General features: G+C 41.3%; 1 pseudogene; it reads left to right on the plus strand.

The window, feature by feature from the left end:
- The first annotated feature begins 6,174 nt into the window (after positions 1-6,174).
- Positions 6,175-7,288, plus strand: LOC130863213 (electrogenic aspartate/glutamate antiporter SLC25A13, mitochondrial-like; annotated as a pseudogene).
- The last annotated feature ends 856 nt before the right edge of the window (positions 7,289-8,144 follow it).

Consider the following 8,144-nt stretch of genomic DNA (forward strand, 5'->3'; position numbering starts at 1 on the left):
ATGCCACGGTGCCTTATGAGAAGATAAGAGGAAGCCTGAGGATTATTGGTAAGTGTATAAAATACTTAGAAAGTTAGAACCAGAGCTGGGGTAATTTGGAAAGGAACTTTTTCTGGGTCGAATAACATCTGTGGAGATGAAGGGAACTAACAGAGACAAGGAACTCTGCTGCAGTCTGAGGTATTACAGTGACTAGTGGCTTTGGACAATCTAAACAACTTTGAAATACTTATTCTAGGTAGACCACTCTGGTGGTCCCTGTGGCTTCCTACAGAGGGCTTCAGGTACTGACTGTTAATGAAGGCATGGGAGACTTCCTGCTTTCCAGTCATGGAGGAGCAGTTCTCTGAACAGCGTGAGGCTCCAGAGACCTCGGGACAGCTGTCTTAGACAGCTTGTAAGAGTCACCCGGGGCTACTGCTGACATGCGCAGCCACTGATGAGAAGAGCCAGTGTCCAGGGAGGGCATTCTCCAAGAATAGTCTGCAAAGTCATTGCCCTCAGCATCTTCTCCTGGGATAAAAATTTTAAGTAACAATTTGGAGAGCACTTAGTTTCTTGATGGTATTGTCCAGCCTCTGCCAAACGAGCAAGTCAAGAAAAAAAAAGCTGCTATTTTTTCCTTGTAATTCCTAAGGCAACACTGGACTTTTATTTTGCAATCTTTTTTTATTTTTTGTATCAAAACCAAACAGATAATAAATTGTTTAGAAAACATGCATGGATACTGTTCCCCCTCAGGCCTATAATAGAGAAAGCTGTGGTTGTTTAAAATTGGTGTGCCAGTGCTTATGAGCTGCCCTAGTAGAAGCTAAAGATGCTGCTAAAGCCTGACAGGTTCAAGATCGCCCCTCCCTCCTCTCAGTAGACTCAGCCAGCCTCCATATCAGTATCACCGAAAGAATACAAGAAGCACTAATGTGTAAGAAAGTGAAAACTTCCACAAAAGTTTAGTTATGACAGTGTATTTGTCTAATTTGAAAGGAATGTGTTGATTCTCTTAAAGGTTGGAAAAACAAAACCAATTGAAACTGGACCAGTTGTGGAGGATCTTAGATCTATGCGTGACTTGGTTTTGGTCTCATCTTCAACATTTTTGGTCTACATGACTTGAGGAAGGTGACTCATTCTTTCTGAGTGTTGATCTTTTCATTATGGAATGTAAGTACTAGATACTTTTAGAGATGGAGAATTTGTTAGGATTAGTGAACTGGTGAAATGAAACATCACATAGGATCAACTGACATTAGCTTTTTTCCCCCATAATACAGTCTGAGAGATATGATACCACCTGGGAGTGCAGAAACAGGCTTCTTCTCTCTTCCTATTAAAGAAATAAGGAGTAAAAAAGACATATTATTGTACAGGGAGTTCTGGTGTAACCGCCCTCCTATACCAGGAAACTCAGGGTTTCTCTTGGAGTATTCAGTCTCATTAGTGAAAAATAAAATGGGCTCAAATGGAAATTCAAGCAGCATTTAATAGAAAAACCCCAGAATGAGAAAGATTTATGTCTCGCGACTGGCAAGAGTAGAGGAAGAGGATAGAGAAGAAAGGGGGAGAAAGTGAGTTATGCTATTTAAATAAACAGGCATAAAGCTTAGCCACATGGTGGAGAGGGAGACTGTAGAGAGAGACTGAGAAGCCCAAAGTACTAGGGAATTTAAAAGCCTATGTAGGCTCTATATATAACAACAATAACAACAAAACTTAAAGCTACAGAAAGGGATAGGAGCAGAACTCAAGAGAATCTCGTGGTGGCTCCTGAGGACTGGACTAGGGGTTCTGGGAAGGAAAGGCACATTTTTTTAAAGCCAATCACCCTTTCTAGGGGTCCTTCTTTAGCTGGGTCCTTGACATGTCAGACGTGGATTAACTCTTAAAGGAGGAGACAAGGGCGGGACTTCACTAAGAGGAAGATTTGGTCATTTATTGTAGCAATTACAGTTGGAAGCTGAGACATTTCCAGATAAGAAATTTCTTTGTCTATGAAGAAAATGAGATGGCAGCAGAGTCAGCTGTGAAGATTTTGGATAGATCCTTTGATTTCAATTGTTTTATTTATTTGTGCACATGAGACGAAACAAAAACTCAGGAAAGAATATACCTCTTCTCATTGTCTTTAGGCCTCACTTCTCTTACTGGAACCATTTCCTTTATGATCCAATCTATGTATTTTTGTGTGGGGAAGGGACAGGCACAGGGATGCCCTAGGTTGGTATTGGGTGTCTTCATGGGTCACTCTCCAACTTTTTGAGTCAAAGTCTTTCATTGAACCCAGTAGTCACTTATTGTCTGCACGGTCTAGCTAGCAAGTCTGGGAATCTCTCTATTTCTTATCTTCTGCTCTAACCACTCTGTATTAGGGTTATAAGCATGCATGACCATGCCTGACTTTTTAAAATGGCTATTAGGGGTCCCAAACCCAGGTCCTCATGCTTGCACAGGAAGCACTGTATCAACTGAGCCTCAGGCCCTCTGATGTATTATTTTAGATTAAAAAATAAATCTTGCATTTCTGACTGAAAATATTGATGTTAAGAACCCAGTTTTCATGAGGCCCTTTGACCCAAGGCAAGCCGAAGTAAATGATGGGAAGTATAGTTTAATAGGCTGGATATCAGGGAGCAAATCTAACAGCACCAGGACGACAGGACCAGGATGAAGACAATGCAGCAGAGGAAGGAGCTTTGCTAGAAAATAGAAGCATTTAGATTCAAGTCCCAGTGTGTGTGTGTGTGTGTGTGTGTGTGTGTGTGTTTTACACTAGAGACAACTACGCTCAGAAATCAGAAGAGGATTATCTGTGGTTCAGAATAGAGAATAATGTAATAGCTTAGCTGAAGATGGAACATCGTAGATCAATAAGGAAAAGGCTCTCTTAGGGTCTGGGCTTGAATTAATATGAGATAGCATGAATGAGTGATGTCTTAGCTCCCTCTTTTACTGCTGTGACATTATCTGGCCAGAGAAACTTAAAGAAGGAAGAGTTTAGTTTTGCTTCACAGTTAGACGGTGCAGGAGCTTGGGACAGACATTTATTCACTCGGCATGTGCAAGCAGGAGGCTGTAAATCATGAAGGGTCTTGCTCAGCTAGCCTTCTACTCTTTAGATAGTCTTGGACTCCAGACTGTGGAATGGTGCAGCCTTTATTTAAGATGGGTATTCCCACCTCACTCAATCTTACTTAGGATATCCTTTATAGACACACCAGAGCTGTGTCTGCAAGGAGATTGTATACACTATGAAGTCAGCAATCAATATTAGACATTACAAGTGTTAAACAGAGCAAACATGCAAGCAAACAAACAAATAAAAAATATCTCAAGATCTCCATATATTTCTGAACTAGCTCAGGAGTATTAGAGCATATTTGATATTTTCCTCAAGTGTACAATAATGTATTCCACACTCCCTTTGGATAATACAAATATTGAATCTGTTAAAACTAGGCAATCATTACTAGAAAATGACAGAAATGGAAAAATTTGGGCCAAAAACGTGGTAAAGATATTTTACCCTTTTATACCCATAGTTTGCAAACTTGAGGACTCTTGACCTGATAGCATAGGAACAACCTATGGTGATTCAGGGGAATTATTTGTTACTGTATTACTAAATGGGTGTTAGCACTTGAACGTGAAATGGTTCAGGGGAGGTTCATGTTATGGTTCACTTGGACCCCCAGCTAATAAAAGTACTGTTTTGGAAGGGTTTGGAACTTTTAAGAGGAAATCTGTTGGAGGACATGGGTTACTGTGGGAGGGCATTGAGGGTTACAGTATGGTTCCATTTCCTGTTTGCTTTCTTCTTCCTGGCCGTTTGTAAGCTTCCTTTTTTGCAGCTTTGTCTTTTCTGGCATGATGCACTGTGTGCATCCCCTCAACTTCGAGCAGAGTAAATTCTTCCTCTCTAAGGTGTTCCTTGTTGCACATTTTGTCACACCAAAAAGAAAGCAAATTAGTATAAAGTGTGGCAAAGGTTAGGTTAGTTCACACCTCCAGACCTTGGGTTTTATCCATATAATGTTGCCAGCCAGAAGTAATGGAATGGTTCGGCACCTTTCAGTTTCAAGCCATTCATGCTTAGTCATACACATAAAGTACCTTTCCAAGGCTGAGCTGAAACCCTGCCCACACCCCCACAGTTCTGTAGGGACTGGAAATGCTCTGCAGGAGAGCCTAGTTTGAATGAACCCAAGAGCTGCCCACGTTTAGGCAGAAGCATGACAACTGCCTAGATGACTTTAACCAAGAGGGCAGATCCAACTGAGCCCAGAACAATATTTTTGAAGTATAAAGCATTTTTTTAAAAAGGCAAATTTTTATTTTTATTTATTTTTGTCTCCAGATGACTTTGTCACTGGAATCTGAGTATTTTGGAGAAAGACAATCCAACCCAAAGTGTGGAACTTTGAGGTGGTATGGTGGATCAGACCAAAAGTGGGTTAATATCCTTCCAATAATCTGTAGTGTTTTAATCTGAAGGGATTCTAGCTAGCTCTAGCATGGCAAACATGGCTCTGGTGTGCCTTGCCCTTTTTGATTATCCTCTCTGCTTTGCTAAGAACCTTTAGATTACATCCTAAAACTAGCTCCCAAGGCCTAGTCCCTTACTTGGTGACAACTTTAAGCTGACTACTAAGGTCTATATCAAGGTATTAAAGTCCAGCAATCAAAAATTCCCTTTGGCTCACCTAATTAACATCCCCAATTAAAATTAACCATCTCATTCTGCACAGGGTTTTTCCTATTTCCTGTGGGCCACATCTGTCTCCTCTGTATCCAGAGGCAATCCTTTCCCCTTTCTTCTCCTCTTCCTTGTTCCCTTCCTCTTCTCCTTCTTCCCCTATTCTCTATCTTTGTCCCTTCTCCCGGCCTTCTGTCCCTGTGGGACAAATAGACCTCCTTTGTGCTGAGAACATAGTCTTGGCATATCTTGAGCTGACGCTAAGGTTCTCTACAGAATCTGTCCTGTGTTACCTGGATGCTAAGCAAGATTTTGGATAGACTACAATTCACCAACATGTTCTAGTTCACTTGGATTCAAAATCTGTGAAATTCCATCTTGGAAAAGAAAGAAAAGAAAGAAAGAGATACTTATTTATAGTTACTTTTTTTTTTTTGTTTTGCTAGAAATACAGTTGGGCCATGGGAAGCAGCCATGGTCCAATGAGGCAATGCCAAGACAGGAGGAGACACAGGCATTTGGCTTCTAAAATATCATGGTCACCTTCTACCCCTGTGTCCTGACTCCTTTTGTTGAAGAATGTCTGGAACCTCTGAATCCCATGTAGTTACTCTTATTTTACTGCATTTATTTTTTTCCTTAACAACAAACAAGGAACTCATTAGAAAGAGCAAAGCATTCTGTCTGGTGATGTGGGATTTCCCTCTGTATGCTATGATTATTACCATTAATGAAGAAAGAAACTGCCATGTCCCGTTGATAGGGCAGAACTTAGGTAGGCAGGGAAAATTAAATGGCATGCTGGGAGAAAGGAGGTGGAGTTAGGAGAGAAGCCATGCAGCCCTGAAGAGACAGATGCCAGAACTTTAGCTGGTAAGCTATAGCCACGTGGTGATACACAGATGAGTAGAAATGGGTTATATTAATATGTAAGAGTTAGCCAATAAGAAGCTAGAGCTAATGGGCCAAGTAGTGATTTAATTAAAACAGTTTCTATGTGATTATTTCGGGGCTAAGTGGCCGGGAACTAAGCAGCGGCTTCCCCTCATTACAACAGTCTGGCAGCAGGAAAGATGTGGAAGTGATTAAGGAGCAGTTGGTTACGCCCTCGGAAGCTGACATCTTGTTTCATTGGTTACACCCTCAGAAGCTGACATCTTGTTTCATTGGTTACGCCCTCGGAAGCTGACATCTTGTTTCAGTTAGCAGTTTTATACGTGCCAACGGGACATAAGACCTGAGAAGACATCGAGCACATTGCTTCCCTTGAAGAAGGAACTCTGTCCTTCAACTTGACTGAGGTCCAGATACAATACACGGATACACGGCCTCAGGTGAGCAAGCTAGGCCATTTCTACAGCTTGCTAAGTTCAGCCTGCAGGTTTCCTCTGAGTTCTGTTGTAGGAGCTGTTGGAGTCAATGCTGTGTGCCTTGCAAAGACTCGAATCTTGTAAAGACCTAGTAAGGAATCAAACACAGAATCAATGATCAATTGGCTGACTTGTGGGAGAGCACTTGTATTAAACAATCGTTTTCAGAAAATACTCCACTCTGAAAGTTTCTTTGTACTGTATAGAGATTTGCTGCCACAGTTACTGGGAGTGATCCTGGAGAAGGCCATAAACCTTAGAGTGAATGATTTTTGTGAGTGATAAATTCATGCATGAAGATAGCTCAGTCCACCCGCGTCAGAGATTTTTGCAAGAGGCTTTCAGAGGATTTTCACCAATCCCTTAGAAATTGTCAAGATTTGCTTGCAAATGGCTGGAGAGATCACCATTGGCCCCAGGGTCAGTGCTCTGTCTGTGGGATGAGATCTGAGATTTTGTATTTGGCACCTACACGGGTGCCAAAATATGCTTTTTTGATACATTCTTTTCTTGGCCATCTACTTCACATGCCGTGACCATGTGAAGGCTTCGTTGGAAATGTAGATGGACAGATGAGCCAGGAAGCCTGCTCCTAGCTGGTACTACAGTTGGTATGCCTGCAGTATTTTTAGTTATCCCCGCTGATGTTATCGAGTCTAGATCATGGGTGACTTCCTGAGCTGGTAAAACCACTTACAGTGGTGTTATGGACCGCTTCAGAAAAATACTATGGGAAGAAGGCTCAAAACCTTAGTGGAATAGAGCTGGTGCTGGTGGGTTCTGATCCTTGCCCAAGTTTGGTGTCACCTTGCTGACTTATGAATTGCCTCAGTGACGGCTGAACAACAGTTTTTTTTTTTTTTTTTTTTTTTTTGGTTTTTCGAGACAGGGTTTCTCTGCGGTTTTGGAGCCTGTCCTGGAACTAGCTCTGTAGACCAGGCTGGTCTCTAACTCACAGAGATCCACCTGCCTCTGCCTCCCGAGTGCTGGGATTAAAGGCGTGCGCCACCACCGCCCGGCTGAACAACAGTTTTGAAGCAGTACAATCTTTTGGATTTGAACCATTTGTAAATCCCACATTACTCTGCCTTCTCCTGATCCTGACCATGTTGGGGGCTATAAATTGGGAATTGCAACATTTGAAGGGATTGAAAACAAATTTGGAATTTATCTACCTCTCTTCAAGCCATGAGCATCTACCTCAAAAGTGACAAATGGGGGCCAGTAGGAGGATTGACCTGGGATGTGTCTATAAAATGGTTGAAGCTGCAATAAGTGCATTCTCTGATTGAAGCATGACTTTGTCTCTTCTGTATTAGTCTTATTGAAATTCAGGTCAAGACTTTTTCTTTTCCTTTCTTTTTCTGTTATTTTCTTTTTTGGAACAGGGTTTCTCTGTGTAACAGCTTTGGCTGTCCTGGAACTCACTCTGTATACCAGGCTGGCCTCAAACTCACAGAAATCTACCTGCCACTGCATACCAAGTGCTAGGATTAAAGGCATGCATCACCACAACCTGGCACGTCAGGGCTTTTTAAATATCAAATGCAGTCAGTCATTTTCTGGATGTTTTTTATACATTGGCTCTCCGTCCACATTTTATGTTTGCATGTTTTCTGTACTGGGTGGGCTTGGTCAATGCTAACGTGATCTGGAGTAAGTCTGAAGGGAAATAAGGGTGGTTTCCTACCTGGACTAGGATAATGGACTCGTTGAGGCCATTGAAAAGCAGCCATCTTTTCTTAAGCAAAGAGTTCTGAGAATGAGTAAAGCAGTATAAAAATGGGCATATATCAGTAAGAATGAAAAACACTGTAATAAATAATGATGATGATGATACCCCAATACCCCAGCCTAGATTCAAATTATAAATATGAAATATTTGGTCCCAATATGGAAGATATTTAGTAATTATATTTTCTTACTTGTACCAATCTACTAGGGAAAACTTTTGAAATTTAAGGAAGTGTTTGGCATTTTCTTATAGAGACACTAAATTTTTATTTAGTTTTGGGTGCTTTGTATCATGGTCATGTATTTGTGTGTTTGTGGAGAGGTAAATAAACTGCTTTTAAAGTTAAACC

This window comes from Chionomys nivalis, chromosome 20 (genome assembly GCF_950005125.1).
Source record: "Chionomys nivalis chromosome 20, mChiNiv1.1, whole genome shotgun sequence".
In the NCBI taxonomy this organism is placed as follows: Eukaryota; Metazoa; Chordata; class Mammalia; order Rodentia; family Cricetidae; genus Chionomys; species Chionomys nivalis.